The 15273-nt window shown below is 40.2% G+C and overlaps 1 long non-coding RNA gene across 1 annotated transcript in view; it reads left to right on the top strand.

The window, feature by feature from the left end:
* The first annotated feature begins 14060 nt into the window (after positions 1–14060).
* The window catches only part of LOC118993986 (uncharacterized), a 37472-nt gene continuing 36259 nt past the window's right edge, over positions 14061–15273 (top strand). Inside the window, exon 1 of the long non-coding RNA XR_005067976.1 lies at positions 14061–14234. This is a non-coding gene — a long non-coding RNA (uncharacterized LOC118993986). The remainder of the gene's footprint in view (positions 14235–15273) is intronic.

The following is a 15273-nucleotide window of genomic DNA, read 5'->3' as shown; positions in this document are numbered from 1 at the left end:
AATAGCAATAATGAATAGTTATTTAGTGCTTATCATAAATTAGTCAGATCTTGGGGTTAGTATTTACATTATTATCTCAACAAAATCCTTAGAAAAATCTCGTGAGGGAGTTCCTGTTATTGTAACCACAGGACCAACTCCAAATGGTCCCATCCTGTTTAACAGGATACTGAGTTGATTTTCAGAGATAAAATACCAAAACCTCAAGCCATGCAGTGGAAGCAGGTTCAGAAAAGAGAACTGTGACCTTCAGCTGCACTGGGACCAAATCCCTCCCACCTCCCCGGCTCCTCCTCCCCAGACATAACCTGAGTTGGACCACCATCACTCTGTCAGAAGCAAAGGGTCATCTGTCCAGGAAGACCGAGTGCTGATGCTCCTCACCATGAATGGTCAAGTTCTGAGGCCCTCCTATTGAAACTCACCCTATCAGCACTTCTGCACTGTGTTCCCACTAACCTCTTAAAAACACCAACCAAGTCCAGAGAACAAGATGAACTTGATACTGCTTGGTCTCTTTTTCTTAATTGTTGCCTTCTCCATCAGTGAACCTTTCCTTACTCCAAACTCTGACTTTTTGAGTTTTGGCTTCTCAAAGGATGGGGCACCTGAACCAATTTGGTAACACTATCACTGTGTCACAGATAAGGAGACACAGATTACAGAAGTTAGTAAATGCCAGACCTAAGATTCAAATCCATGTGGGTTTCAATTAAAAATTTTGTTGCTTAACTTCCTATGGTTCTCAAGCATATACAGCACAGTTGTAAAATACAAGATCATTTTGGATGACAAAGGCATAAGCAATTTTTTATTTTAAAAATTGTGTGTTTGCTTTAGATCATTAAATTTACATTCTCATTACGTCTTGTGAGATGTGAGGGCACTGATCAAAAGAAGATGATCTTGACATTTGGGATGGTTGTATCTGAAAAAATGCAGAGAAAGCTAAACCACAAAAGGACCCAGAATCACTCACATCCTTTTTTCCACATCTTGAGAAAGTAATCCCAACCCCTGACTTTTCTGAAAACAGCAAAATATTTCCCTTAAGAAATATTTATCTGGACTAGTTATGAGAATACGAATTTATAAGGTCTCAGGGATAAAATGCAGATTTAAACTGTGGAAAAAATTGGCTAAACTATATTTTTTAAAACCTTAGTTTTTTTATTTATTAAGTCAGTGCAGTAACTATCTACCATTAATTGCTGTGCTAAGGCACCGTGTTAGATCTTGGTCCCTCGATGTCAAGAAGATGAGATAGCAGGTGAGTCAGAAACTAACCCACTAATTTCCCAGCCAATATAAAATGACATTTGTAGCTCTGGCTGATGTAGCTCAGTGGAGTGAGCATGGGCCTGTGAACCAAAGGGTTTGGTTCGATTCCCAGTTGGGGCACATGCCTGGGCCAGGTCCCCAGTACAGGGTTGTGAGAGGCAACCACACATTGATATTTCATTCCCTGCCCCTGTCTCTAAAAACAAGTAAGTAAAATCTTTAATAACAAAAACATTTGTGACTTATACATTTCAAGGAATGTCCTGCTGGTCTCCAAACAGCTATAACAAAACAGGAGGGTCGCCTTATTCAGTGGAAAGTCTTCCCTGATGGGTGGCATTAACCAGTAAAGAGAAAGGGACAAGCATTCCAGGCCAGAAGACTAGGAGGTGCACATGTACTTTGGTAATAGGGACAACCAAGGCAGAGGGACTAAAAGAAGGGCACTGTGGCTAAGGTTGAGAGAGTAGTAGGAGCCAGCAAGATCCAACACAGACTAGTACTATTAAGAAGCTTTGCATTTAGCAGTAAATTTTATTTCTCTATATTTCAATTAGCATTTTTATTGCAATATGGTAACTGTAGTTATTTTTTAAGATTACCATTTTAGTACAAGTAATACTAGTTTTCCTATTACAGTAGTAATATTTTTATTTTACAATTAATTTATTTAAAAATGAATGGACTTTGGGTTGTTGTGTTCTTATTTTCAAGGTATCTCATTTGAAGGTATCTTTTGATTTCTTCTGTGATCTCATTGTTGACCCATATATTTTTTCAGTAATATGCTGGTTAACATGTCTTTGTGTGTTTCAGTTTTTTTTTCTTGTGATTGGTTTCTTTTTTTAAAATATATTTTATTGATTATACTATTACAGCTGTCCCATTCTCCCCACCTTTATTCCCCTCTGTCCTGCACACCCCCTCCTACCCACATTTCCCCTCTTTAGCTCATGCCCAGGGGTCATACATATAAGTTCTTTGGCTTCTTCATTTCCTATACTATTCTTAACCTCCCCTTGTCTATTTTCTACCTACCATTTATGCTTCTTATTCCCTGTACCTTTACCCCATTCTCCCTACTCCACCTCCTTGCTGATAACTCTCCTTCCTCCCCCTCGCTCACCCCCAACTACCCTGGTAATAACTTTCCATGTGATCTCCATTTGTGTGGTTCTGTTTCTGTTCTAGTTATTTGCTTAGTTTGCTTTTGTTTTTGTTTTAGGTGTGGTTGTTAATAAGTGTGAGTTTGCTATCATTTTACTGTTCATATTTTTATCTTCTTTTTCTTAGATAAGTCCCTTTAACATTTTATATAATAAGGGCTTAGTGATGATGAACTCCTTGAACTTGACCTTATCTGAGAAGTACTAAAGTACTTCCATTCTAAATGAAAGCTTTGCTGGATAGAGAAATCTTGGATGCAGGTCCTTGCCTTTAAGAACTTGGAATACTTTTTAGCCCCTTCTTGTCTGTAAGGTCTCTTTTGAGAAATCAGCTGACAGTCTGACGGGAACTCCTTTGTAGGTAATTGTCTCCTTAGCTCTTGCTGCTTCTAGGATTCTCTCCTTCATTTTCATCTTGGCTAATGTAATTATGATGTGCCTTGCTGTATCCCTCCTTGGGTCCAACTTCTTTGGGACTCTCTGAGCTTCCTGGACTTCCTGGAATTCTATTTTCTTTGCCAGATTAGAGAAGTTCTCCTTCATTATGTTTTCAAAAAAGTTTTCAATTTGTTGCTCTTTCTCTTCTCCTTCCGGCACCCCTATAATTTGGATGTTGGAATGTGTAAAGATGTCTTGGAGGTTCCTCAGCCTCTCCTCATTTTTAAAAATTCTTGTTTCTTCATTCTGTTTTGGTTGAATATTCCTTTCTTCCTTCTGGTCCACACTGTTGATTAGAGTTCCAGTTTCCTTCCCATCAATATTGGTTCCCTGTACATTATCCTTTATTTCACTTGGCATAGCCTTCATTTTTTTCATCCAACTTGTTACCAAATTCAACCAATCCTATGAACATCCTGATTACCAGTGTTTTGAACTGTGCAACTGATTGGTTGGCTATCTCTTCATTGCTTAGTTCTATTTTTTCTGGAGCTTTGATCTGTTCTTTCATTTGGGCCAATTTTTTTTTTTTTTTGTCTTGGCATACCTGCTAAATATAAGGGACGGATCCTTAGGTGTTCACCAGGGCAAGGCAACCCACATCGCTGCTTTGTGGTGTTATATGTGGGGAAGGGGTCCAGAGTGAACAATGGCACTTGCTCTGCTCTCTGCCGCATTTCAGTTACTCCCCCCTTCATCCATAAGCAGAGTGGGCCCTTCTGGTGCTGATCCCCAGGTGGGTTGGCTTGTGTATGTTCTAGGACCCTGTGGGTCTCTCCAACAAACTCTCGTGTGAGGCTGGGAATTTCTCCTGGTGCCTCCTCAACCCCCACAGGTGTTTTCGATTGGTGGTTTGAGGCTTTATTTCCCTGTGCTGGGACTCTGGGTTGCCAGGTCTGTCTTGCTCCCCAGGTGTTCCTCCCAGTTAATTTGCACATGAATGTAGGACTGCCTGCCCCACCCATTGCTGCCTTGCCAGTCCACCAGCTGCAGCCTTGCTGGCCAGCTGCAGCCTTGCTGGCCAGCTGCAGCCTTGCCCACCTCGCTCCACAACCCACTGCTTCCCTGGATCCATCAGCCGCTGCCTTGCCTGCCTAGTCCTCCACCTCTGCTTTGCCAAAAGTCCTCTCTGCCTGACTGCCCATCTCCACCTCTCTTACTGGTCTGGATGCATGTTTCTTTTTTAACTCCTTGGTTGTCGGACTTCCATACAGTTCAATTTTCTGTCACTTCTGGTTGTTTTTTTTGTTTGTTTGTTTTGAAATTATTGTTTATTTTCTTTTGGTTATGTGAGGAGGCACAGTGTGTCTACCTACGCCTCCATCTTGGCTGGGAGTCCTCTTGTGATTGATTTGTAATTTCATACCCTTATGAGCTGAGAAGATACTTGATATGATTTTAATCTTTTTAAATTTACTGAGACTTGTTTTGTGTCCTAACATGTGGTCCATCCTAGAAAATATTTCATGAGCATGTGTATATTCTGCTGCTTTGGGATGAAATGCTTTGAAGATACCAATTAAATATATCTGATTTAGTGTGCATTTAGGGCTGCCATTTCCCAGTTGACTTTCTGTCTGGAAGATCCTAACTATTGATGTCAATTGAGTTTTAAAATCTTTTACTCTGACTGTATTGCTGTCAATCTTCCTTCATATCCATCAGGATTTGCTTTACATATTTGGGTGCTCTTATGTTGTGTGCATAAAAGTTTATAAGGGTTATAGTCTCTTTTTGGATTGCTCCCTTTATTTTCATGCAGTGTCTTTCCTTGTCTCCTACTATAGCCTTTGTTTTACAGTCTATTTTGTCAGATATAAGTATTGCTACCCACCCTTTTTTCATTTTCATTTGATGAAATATCTTTTTTCATTCTTTTACTTTTAGTGTGTGTGTATCTTTTGCTGGGTCTCTTGTAGACAGTATATATATGGGTTTTGTTTTCTTATCTATTCAGATACACTATGTCTTTTGATTGGAGTATTTAAGCCATTCACATTTAAAGTGATTATTGATAGGTAAATATTTATGCTATTTTTTTCTTTTAAGTATGTTCTTCTGTTTCTTTTCTTCTCCTCCTCCTCTCCCATCTTCTTCCTCTCCCTTCCTCCTCCTCCTCCTCCTCCTCCTCCTTCTTCTTTGGCCCTTTGACATTTCTTTTAAAACTGGTTTGATAGTAACAAATTCTTTTATATTCTTCTGGTCTGAGAAGCTCTCTTTTCTCCTTCAATTTTAAATGATAGCCTTGCTTGGTAAAGTAATGTTGGTGGTAGGTCCATGCTTTATATTACTTTGAATATTTTAGGCCAATCCCTTCTGGCCTAAAATGTTTATGTTGAGAAATCAGCTGATAGTCTTATGGTAGCTCCTTTGTGGATAACTAATTGTTTTTTTTTTTTCTTGTGGCTCTAAGATTCTTTCCTTGTCTTTAAGCTTTGCCATTTTAATTATGACTTGTCTTGGTGTGAACCTCTTTGAGTTCATCTTTTTGGGACTTTCTTTACTTCTTGGACTTGTGATTCTTCTTTTTTTTTTTCACTAGGTTAGGGAAGATTTAGGTCATTATTTCTTCAAATATTTTCTCAGTACCTTGCTCTCTCTCTTCTCCTTCTGGAACTGCTATAATGCAAATATTATTATGCTTTATGTTGTCCAAAGTTCCCTTAAAATATCCTCATTCTTTTTTTAAATCCTCACCCAAGGGTTTTTTAAAAATTTAATTGGTTTTATAGAGAGAGGAAGGGAGGAATGGAGGGAGGGAGGGAGACAGAGAAAAAAAGAGAAATAGTCACATGAGAGAGAAACATTGCTTAGTTGCCTTCTGTATGCACCCTGACCAAAGATTGAAACCACTATCTAAGTATGTGACCTGATGGGGGATCAATCCCACAGTCATTTGGTGTAAGGGACAACACTCTCACCCGAGTGAATCCCCTGACCATAGCCTATAATCATCTTTTTTATTTATTCATTTTTCTTTTTCCTCTGATTAAGTGGTTTATTTTCCTGCCTACTCTTTCAAATTGTTGACTCAATCTTTTGCCTCATCCAACCTACTGTTTATTCTATTCAGTGTATTCTTGAGATCAGATGTATTTTTTATTACTGTGTGGTTCTTTTTTATGGCTTCTGTGTCTTTTTCATGCTGTTGTGGTTCTCATTAAGTTCCTTGAACATTTTTATAACAATTACTTTGAACTCTGTATCTGTTAAATTGCTTGCCTCCATTTCATTAGATCTTTTTCTGAAGGGTTCTCCTATTCTTTCTTTTGAAGATTGTTTCTTTGTCTCCCCACTTTGGTTTCTTCTTTGTGTTTGTTTCTATGTATTAGATAAATTTGCTGTGACTCCCAGTTTTTGTGGAGTGGCCTTATATAGTAGGTGTACTGTGGGACCCAGCGATGTGTCTCCTTGATCTCTGATCTAGGTGTTCTAGGAATGTCCTTTTTAGGTTATGTGGGCCCTCCTGTTGTAATTGACGATTGGTTGCCATTGGCCAGTTTGTTTGTGGGATCAACCCTCGGTGGAAGCTGTGCTAAGAAGGAAATTCATAGCACTACAGGCCTATCTCAAGAGGTGAGATAAATGTCAAACAGAATTCTAAGTTTACACTTAAAGGAACTGGAAAAAGACCACTTCTTGGTCTTCTGGCTAACATCAAGTGTAGTAACTATTCTAATCAGGAAAAAGGGAAAGAACAACAGACAAAGCCCGAAGTGAGTAGAGGGAAGAAAATAATTAAGATCAGTGCAGAAATAAATGAAATAGTCTAAAAACACAATACAAAAGATCGATGAAAACAAGAGCTGGTTCTTTGAAAAGATAAGCAGGATTGATGAACCTTTAACCAGACTCTACAAGAAAAGAGAGAAAACAAACAAACAAATCAATAAATAATAAAATCAGAAATGAAATAGAAGAACCACTGACACCACAGAAATAAAAAGGATTATAAGAATATGTTATGAACAATAATATGCCAACAAATTGGGCAATTTGGAAGAAATGGACAAATTCCTAGAAACATACAATCTTCCAAACTGAATCAGGAAGAATCACAGAATCTGAATATACATATTACAACTAGTGAAACTGAAGCAGTCATAAAAAAAATCTCCCAACAAACAAATGTTCTGGACAAGATGGTTTCAAAGGTGAATTTAGATAAACATTCAAAAAAGAGCTACCACCTTTTCTTCTTAAACTGCTTCATAATATTCAAGAGGAGAGAATATTATGAAGTCTCCTGAGCTCATTTTATAAGCCCAGAATTATCCTAATACCAAAGCCAGATAAAGAACCTACAAAGAAAGATAATTATAGGCCAATATTGCTGATGAAAATAGATACTAAAATCCCCAATAAATATTAGCAAACTGGATCTGGCAATACACTAAAAGATTATTTGTGGGGGCAACTTTTCCCACAAGTTCCCCTGTCCACCATGAATGAAAGTAAACACTACCAAGACATGATATGCTCGGAGAGGAGAGGCAGCCAGTTTCTTCAAGGAAACAAGGCCTTGAGTAGTGGCCAGTTTCTCAGGGGAAAAAGAAGCCTTGAGCCCCTTCCTCCAGGCGCTTTCATTGGGTTGTAATACACAGGAACACAGGGCGGCAAGGATCAAACAGTAGATAACAGTTCAAAGAAATCTGAGGGCTTAGTCTGAGTCAGAGTCTGTCAGGAAGGGAGTTTTGCAGAAACTTTAGGGTTTCCTGCTTGGACCTTTAACTTATGATTGAAAGCACTCTTAGCAGAGCATATTTCAGAGGTTTTTCAGGAATTCTTTGTGATGCCAGATTTTTTCCTGGGATCTGCTCTGGCAAGGCAAGGACCTGTACCCCTCCCCATCAGGTTTTCAGGCTTAAGGGGATTAGAGCCAGGAAGCACTTCTCCCAGAGGACATGGGGACTCGGGCTATGCCACATAGCCAGGGGGCAAGGGTCCACTGCTCGCTCTTTGTTGCAGCCCCCCGAGTCCTTCCATGATGGCCTCCCAAGTGATCCAGTCTGGCTTAGGTTGCCCCTGAGAAGACTTACCTGTCATGGACTGCCAACAATGCTTTGGGGGCAGGGAGGAAACAGAGCCAGTATTTGTTTTTTTTGTTTTTGTTTTTTTAAAAATATATTTTATTGATTATACCATTACAGTTGTTCTATTCCCCCCCTTCATTCCCCTCCACCCGCGCACTCCCTCCCCGACCCTTCTCCCCCCTTAGTTTACAACCACGTGTCTCAAGTTCTCTAGATTCTATATTTCCCCCACTATTCTTGCCCTCCCCCTTATCTATTTTCTACCTACCATCTATGCTATTTTCTGTACCTTCTCCCCCCTTCTCCTCCTCCCACTCCCCTGTTGCTAACCTTCCATGCGTTCTTCATTTCTATGGTTCCACTCCTGATCTAGCTGTCCTTTAGGTTTGCTTTTGTTTTAGGTGTGGTGGTTAATAGCTGTGAGTTTGCTGTCCTTTCACTGTTCATATTTTTCATCTTCTTTTTCTTATATAAGTCCCTTTAGCATTTCATATAATAAGGGCTTGGTGATGATGAACTCCTTGAACTTGACCTTATCTGAGAAGCACTTTATCTGTCCTTCCATTCTAAATGAAAGTTTTGCTGGATAAAGCAATCTTGGCTGTAGGTCTTTGGATTTCATGACTTGGAATACTTCTTTCCAGCCCCTTCTTGCCTGTAAGGTCTCTTTTGAGAAATCCGCTGACAGTCTGATGGGTACTCCTTTGTAGGTGACTGTCCCCTTATCCCTTGCTGCTTCTAGGATTCTCTCCTTCATTTTAGTCTTGGCTAATGTAATTATGATGTGCCTTGGTGTGTTCCTTCTTGGGTCCAACTTCTTTGGGACTCTCTGAGCTTCCTGGATTTCCTGGAAGTCTATTTCCTTTGCCAGACTGGGGAAGTTCTCCTTTATTATTTGTTCAAATAAGTTTTCCACTCGTGGCTGTTTCTTTCCCCCTTCTGGTACCCCTATAATCCGGATGTTGGAACATTTAAAGATGTCCTGGAGGTTCCTAAGCCTCTCCTCATTTTTTTGAATTCTCATTTCTTCATTCCTTTCTGGTCGGATGTTTCGTTCTTCCTTCTGGTCCATTCCATTGATTTGAGTCCCAGTTTCCTTTCCATCGCTATTGGTTTCCTGGACATCTCCCTTCATTTCAATTAGTTTAGCCTTCATATGTTCCTCTAATTTGTGACTATAATCAACCAGTTCTGTGAGCATCCTGATAAACAGTGTCTTGAATTGTGCTTCTGAGAGGCTGGCAATTTCTCTGTCGCTGAGAGTTATCAGCTCTGGGACTTTGAGTTCTTCTTGCGCCATCTTTTGGGCTGTTTGTGCCCGTTACATAGCAGGATCGGAGCCCCAGGTTTTCACCAGAGCAGGGCAACTCAGTTGCTGGGTTGTGACGCTGTATGTGGGGGCAAGGTCAAAGAGGAACAATGGCGTCCCATCTGCCATCTCCTGCTGCGACCCCTACAGGTGCGGCAGCTGCCACTGTCACCGGGCCCCCGTGTTTCGTCCCACTGCATGCGAGTGTGCCACCGCCGTCAGCCATCACCCCCTGGGGCCTGTGTGGTCCGTCTCACTGTGTACGAATGTGCGACCGAGGTCAGTCTGCCCCACACCCTGACTGGGTCTGGGCCACTTGTGCACCTAGGTCTGAGTATCTTTCCTGCCCGACCCTGCTCTGCTGCTGGCTCTGCCCCTCTTACCGTCCCCGTTGAACGGTTAGTGGTTGTCGGACTTCCGTATAATTCAATTTTCTGTTTTTTTGGCTGTGTCCGTGTTCTCCAAACCTTTGTTGTATTCAAACTTGGTTGTGGGAGAAGGCACAGTGTTTCCACCTATGCCTCCATCTTGGCGGAAGTCCCAGAGCCAGTATTTGCTATCAGAGACAAGCTTTGTCTCCTGTAGCTCGTATTCTGGAGGTCACTCACTCATCCTTAGCCATGGGAGGTAGTTACAATTCCTGAAACCAGGCAGAATGGTCCCCAACAATCACTTATCATGGCCAAGTGGGATTTATTTCAGGGACGCAAAGATAGTACAATATCCACAAATCAATAATTTTATACACCACATAAAGAAAATGAAGGATAAAAATCACATGATACATTAATATATGCAGAAAAATCATTTGATAAAATCTAGCACCCATTTATTAAAAAAAATCTTAGCAATGTGAGAATATAAAGAACGTTCCTCACCATAATAAAAAGGAAAGGAAATCATCAACAAAATAAAAAGACAACCCACTGGGTGGGAGAACATATTTGCTGATACACCTGATAATGGCTTAATATCCAAAATTTATAAGGATAAATTGACTTATAAAACTCAACACCATAAAAACCGAACAACCCGATTAGGAAAGGGCAAAGGATATCAGTAAATGAATGGATCAAGAAACTATGGTACCTTTACATAATGGAATACTACACAGCATAAAGAAAGAAGGAGCTCCTACCCTCTGTGACAGCATGGATGGAACTGGAAAGCATCATGCTAAGCAAAAAAAGCCAGGCAGTGAAAGATAAATACCATACAATCACACCTTTAACAGGAATCTAATCAACAAAACAAACAAATGGGCAAAATATAATCAAAGACACTAAAATTGAGAACAGGCTGACAGTGACCAGAGGGGAGAGGAGAGGGAATTTCAGGGGAAAGATGGATGGGTTTGAAGAAACTAGTATAAAGGACACATGGACAATAACAAAGGGGGGGTGGAGATGAGAGGGAAGTAGGGAGGGCTGGGGTTTGGCTGGGATGGGGGCAAAGGGCAGAAAACTGCACTTGAACAACAATTAAAATAAATAAATAAAACAAAAAAGAAAGGGCAAAGGACCTGAATAGACACTTCTCCAAAGAGGACATACAGATGGCCAAGAGACATATGAAAAGATGCTCAATGTCATTAATCATCAGAGAAATGCAAATTAAAACCACCATGAGATGTCACCTCATTCCTGTCAGAATGGCTATCACCAATAAATTAACAAGTGTTGGCCAGGATGTGGAGAAAAGGGAACACTTGTGCACTGTTGATGGGAATGTAGATTGGTGCGGCCACTAAAGAAAGCAGAATGGAGTTACCTCAAGTTACCAAAAATGAAACTGCCTCTTGACCCAGGTAATACACTTTTGGGAATATATCCAAAGAAACCCAAAACACTAATTTGAAAGAATGTGTGTTTTTTGTTCATTGTATGTTCATTACAATGTTATTTACAATAGCCAAGATTCAGAAGCAACACAGTTCCTATCAGTGGATAAAAAAAGATGTGGCACATTTATATAATGAAGTACTACTCAGCTGCAAAAAAGAAGAAAATGTTACCTTTTGCGACAGCATGGATGGACCTAGAAAATATTATCCCAAGTGAAATAAGCCAGATAAAGGCACGGACTATATAATTTCACATATACGTGGAAGCTAATGAGTGAAAAAAAATGAACAAAATAGAAACTGGTTCGTGGATACACAGAACAGAGTCATAGCTGTCAGAGAGGAATAGGGCTTGGATTTGGATACAAAAGGTGAAGAATTTCAGCAGAGAAAAATACAACATACAACAGTATGGCGATTAAAGAAGAAAATGGCAGTTGGGGGAGGTAGAGAGGGTAGAAGAGGGATAAATGGTGATGAAAGAAGACTTGACTTGGGGTGGTGAACACAACAGTACATATGGGTGGTTTATTACAGAATTGTACACCTGAAACCTGTATAATTTTATTTACTAATGTTACCTCAATAATCTCAATTAAAAAGTAAAAGGAAACAAAATTTTACAAAATGAATAAACTGTAATAATTTATAATCAACATGATTATGGACATGCTTAGATTTAGACAAAAATTATGAAAGTGGTGTGAACATGACTCAAGTTTGAGAAACAAACTAAGTCAGTTTTTGGCAAATTATGGACCTTGGACTAAATCCAGCTTACCACCTGCTTTTGTAAATAATGTATTTTTGGAACACAGCCATACCTTATGGCTTATTATTGCCTTTGCCTGCCTTCTCTTGCACTGGCAGTGTTGAGTAGTTGAAGCAGAGATCGTGTGGCCCAAAAAGCCTAAAATATTTATTGCTAGTCTTTGATAAATAATTTGCTGACCCCTCTACCAGGTTATACTATTAGAGCATTAAAAAAATTAACAATCAGTATAATCACAACTTTTTAAGGCAAAGGTACATTTAACAGCCAAACTCATCCTTTCACTGTACTGTCCCTTTTCTATATTCAAGATAGTTGAGTGCCTTTTTGCAGATCTGGAGCATTTCCGGACACCTGAGCCTCCAGGTCATGTGAGACACTGGGCTATTATGAGAGATTCTTTGTTTACTGTTTGACAGAAAGAATTCTATCTTCTCCTCAAATTCTGTTTGATCAGAAACACTGTGGCATAAGAAAGGAACAGATGAATTACTGAGGCCCTGAAGCTCCACTAAAGATTAGAGTAAAATTTGTGCTTCAAAAGATCCTGGTAGCCCTGGCTGGTGTAGCTCAGTGGATTGAGCACGGGCTTGTGAAGCAAAGGGTTGCTGATTCGATTCCCAGGCAGGGCACATGCCTGGGTTGCAGGCCAGGTCCCTGGTAAGGGACACATGAGAGGCAACCAAACATTGATGTTTCTCTCCAACTCTTTCTCCTTCCCTCCCTCTCTCTCTAAAAATAAATAAACATATATTTTTAAAAAAGATTCTGGTAAAAGAGAGGTCAATGGCTTTGACTTCTTAATGGGGATGAGGTAAGGATACTTGGTATGAGGCAACTGGAAATCATCATTCCTAAATGAGCATTTGCAGCCCTGTGAGGGGACTGTTTCATCTAGTGGCCAAAGTTCTGCCATACTCTAGTTTCATTTTCCTCTTTGGTTTGAATATATTCTGCTTAGGCCTTCCATAGTCAGTATTCTTGCAAGAACACGTTGTTCTTGATTACCTATGTGTCCTTTGTATGGGTGGTAGGCAAACGATGCATTACTGCTGGTTTACATTATGAGCCCTTGCTATGTCCCATACATTGTTGATAGTGTTTGATATCTATTATCTCACTTCATTCCTACACTGAGACCATGAAGTTAGTCCTAGCATTCCCATATCATAAAGTAGGGCATAGAAGCACAGAGAAGTTTAGTAACCTCCCCAAATACCATTTAGCTGGTATTTGGCAGAGTGCAGATTTCATCCCAGAATTGGCCCTACCCTACCATGCTTCTCTTCTGACCTGGACACCCTGCTGAAGACTCAGTGTACTTAAGGTCACACACTCTGCTCAAGGGGTGGAGTCTCCTTTGAAGTGGGTGAATGATTTTAGTTTCAATTCCCGAAGAAGAGACAAAGGTTTAGGCAGTGAAATGGAACTAGGAAGGCTGGTCTTAGGTTGGAGGGAGGAATTTCTTTCTCCACGCTTCATCTTTTTTCTCTTAGGACTAGCCACAGTCAGCCCCTTCCTGTGGAAACAAGGCCTTGAAGACTGAAAGGAAGTAATACCTTGAATCTCAAATTGAAGAGTTTTAAGTTATTTTGTGATTTTTTTGTTAATCTTTTACAAAGTGTTGTTTAAATATCTTTGCCTCATTTCACTTGTGTTAAGAGGAGAAACCATGGTTTATATGAAACCAGAGAGAATGATACACCCTCACTGTGAGGATAACATTGTTAGCATAGATAGCCAGATATTAATAAAGGAAGAGAACAAAGGAAATCAGGTATTATTAAGCATAATCAGCTAGGGAGCATAAATCTGGTTGTTTCCCTAGGAAGTTACAGCTCTACATACACCTCAGAAAACCACCTGACAGTTTCCCAGATCACTGAGAGAAGGGATAGAACAATAAAGGGGGAGGTAAGGAGAAGCACAATAGGAGCCAAAATGGCAACCATAGAGGGCAGTCAGTCTAGCCTGGAGAAGAGACAAAATTAGATAAGAGACACAATCTTAGAGGGTCTGTGGAATGAATTGTTTAGGGAGTGGACCTATCAGAAGCCCACAAAAGCTTGGGAAGTTGACTGGTTAGTTTGAAAAGTGCACCTGGTCCTTTCCAAGTGTGAGATAATACAATCAGCTTAACAGAGACAAAGCCTTTTTTCTCTCACCAGGTCAGGGTAGGTACTATCCTGTTCATTTCTGCATTCTCTCTCCACAGCATCCATGTGGGAGCCACCTGTGGTCCTGGAGGCCTGTGAGCTCTGAATGTGGGCCTGGCTGAGATGCAGCCTGTAAACAAGATAAGCTAGCTGGATGGTGCCAAAGGATGGACTGGTCTAGCCTTGACATGGCACGGAGCGTCTGGATACTGGCCTTATTTCTGGGTCTGTTGAAGGTGAGATCGAACTTTTCATGGTAGGACAGAGGTAGGACACTGGAAACTCGGTGGAATTCCTTTGAATTTGCATCTGGTGCCACAAATAAATCTTATCACTAGATCTCCTTTGTGGGTCTTCTGGAATTCCTTCCCCACAACACCACAAGGACCCCACTTTCACCAGTGACATCAAAACAATAACAAGTAGAATATCCAAAGGCGGAATGTGACTTTCCATAGACAAGTTGAATTTACAGATCAGAAATTTCTCCCATGAAGAACTCATGTCAATCGCTTGCATTGTGTAGCTTTCATTTCATTGCATTAGGGAATCCCCTTACAATTGTGCAAAGCTGTAAGATATAAAAGTCATGATATGGTTCTCATTTTGGGGAATGTTTCAATCTGCTATAGAAACAAGTATATATATGAATATATTCATATGTAAGTGTTTATATACTAATATAATATATATACAGTATATGTATTAGTCATAATAAAATGGAATAAATTTCATAACATCAGTATAAACAAAGTATGTTCATGGGGTTTCTATCAGTTGTGCTTGAGTAAGGGGTATCTTTCATATTAAAAAAACAACAACCCTGGAGTCTTTTGAGGACATATTGGAGAGGGAGATGTACAGGATGTTCTAGGAGAGTCAAGGACAGGCTGTCGCAAAGCTGCACAGATGAGGAATGGGATGAATGCAGTGCTGGTGCTGCTGCCGACCCTGTGTGGGGAAGTCAGGGAAGACGAGATTTGTGGGTCACCCATTTGGCAACTGGAAGCCCAGTTTCCAAGAGAGAGTGAGATAAAATCGTGAGAATGCCTTCATGAGAGAATCAACAGTGAGAAAGTAGAGACTGCAAGTATGGAATCTTTTCGTTGAATTTTTGCTCTGAGGAAGAGCAGAGGGAAGTTGGGAGAGGTTTTACTGCGTTTTAAAACTTCATTTTTATTATATTTGTCAGCTGACTAAACTAACCAAGAGAGAAAACTTGATGATACAGGAGGTAATCAGATTACTGTAGGAGCACAATCCTTGAGCTTGCAG

This window comes from Sturnira hondurensis, unplaced genomic scaffold, assembly GCF_014824575.4.
Source record: "Sturnira hondurensis isolate 20B ecotype Veracruz unplaced genomic scaffold, ASM1482457v3 Scaffold0008992, whole genome shotgun sequence".
Lineage (NCBI taxonomy): Eukaryota > Metazoa > Chordata > Mammalia > Chiroptera > Phyllostomidae > Sturnira > Sturnira hondurensis.
The sequence above is the reverse complement of the archived record's forward strand: the minus strand, read 5'-3'. Positions and strand labels throughout refer to the sequence as shown.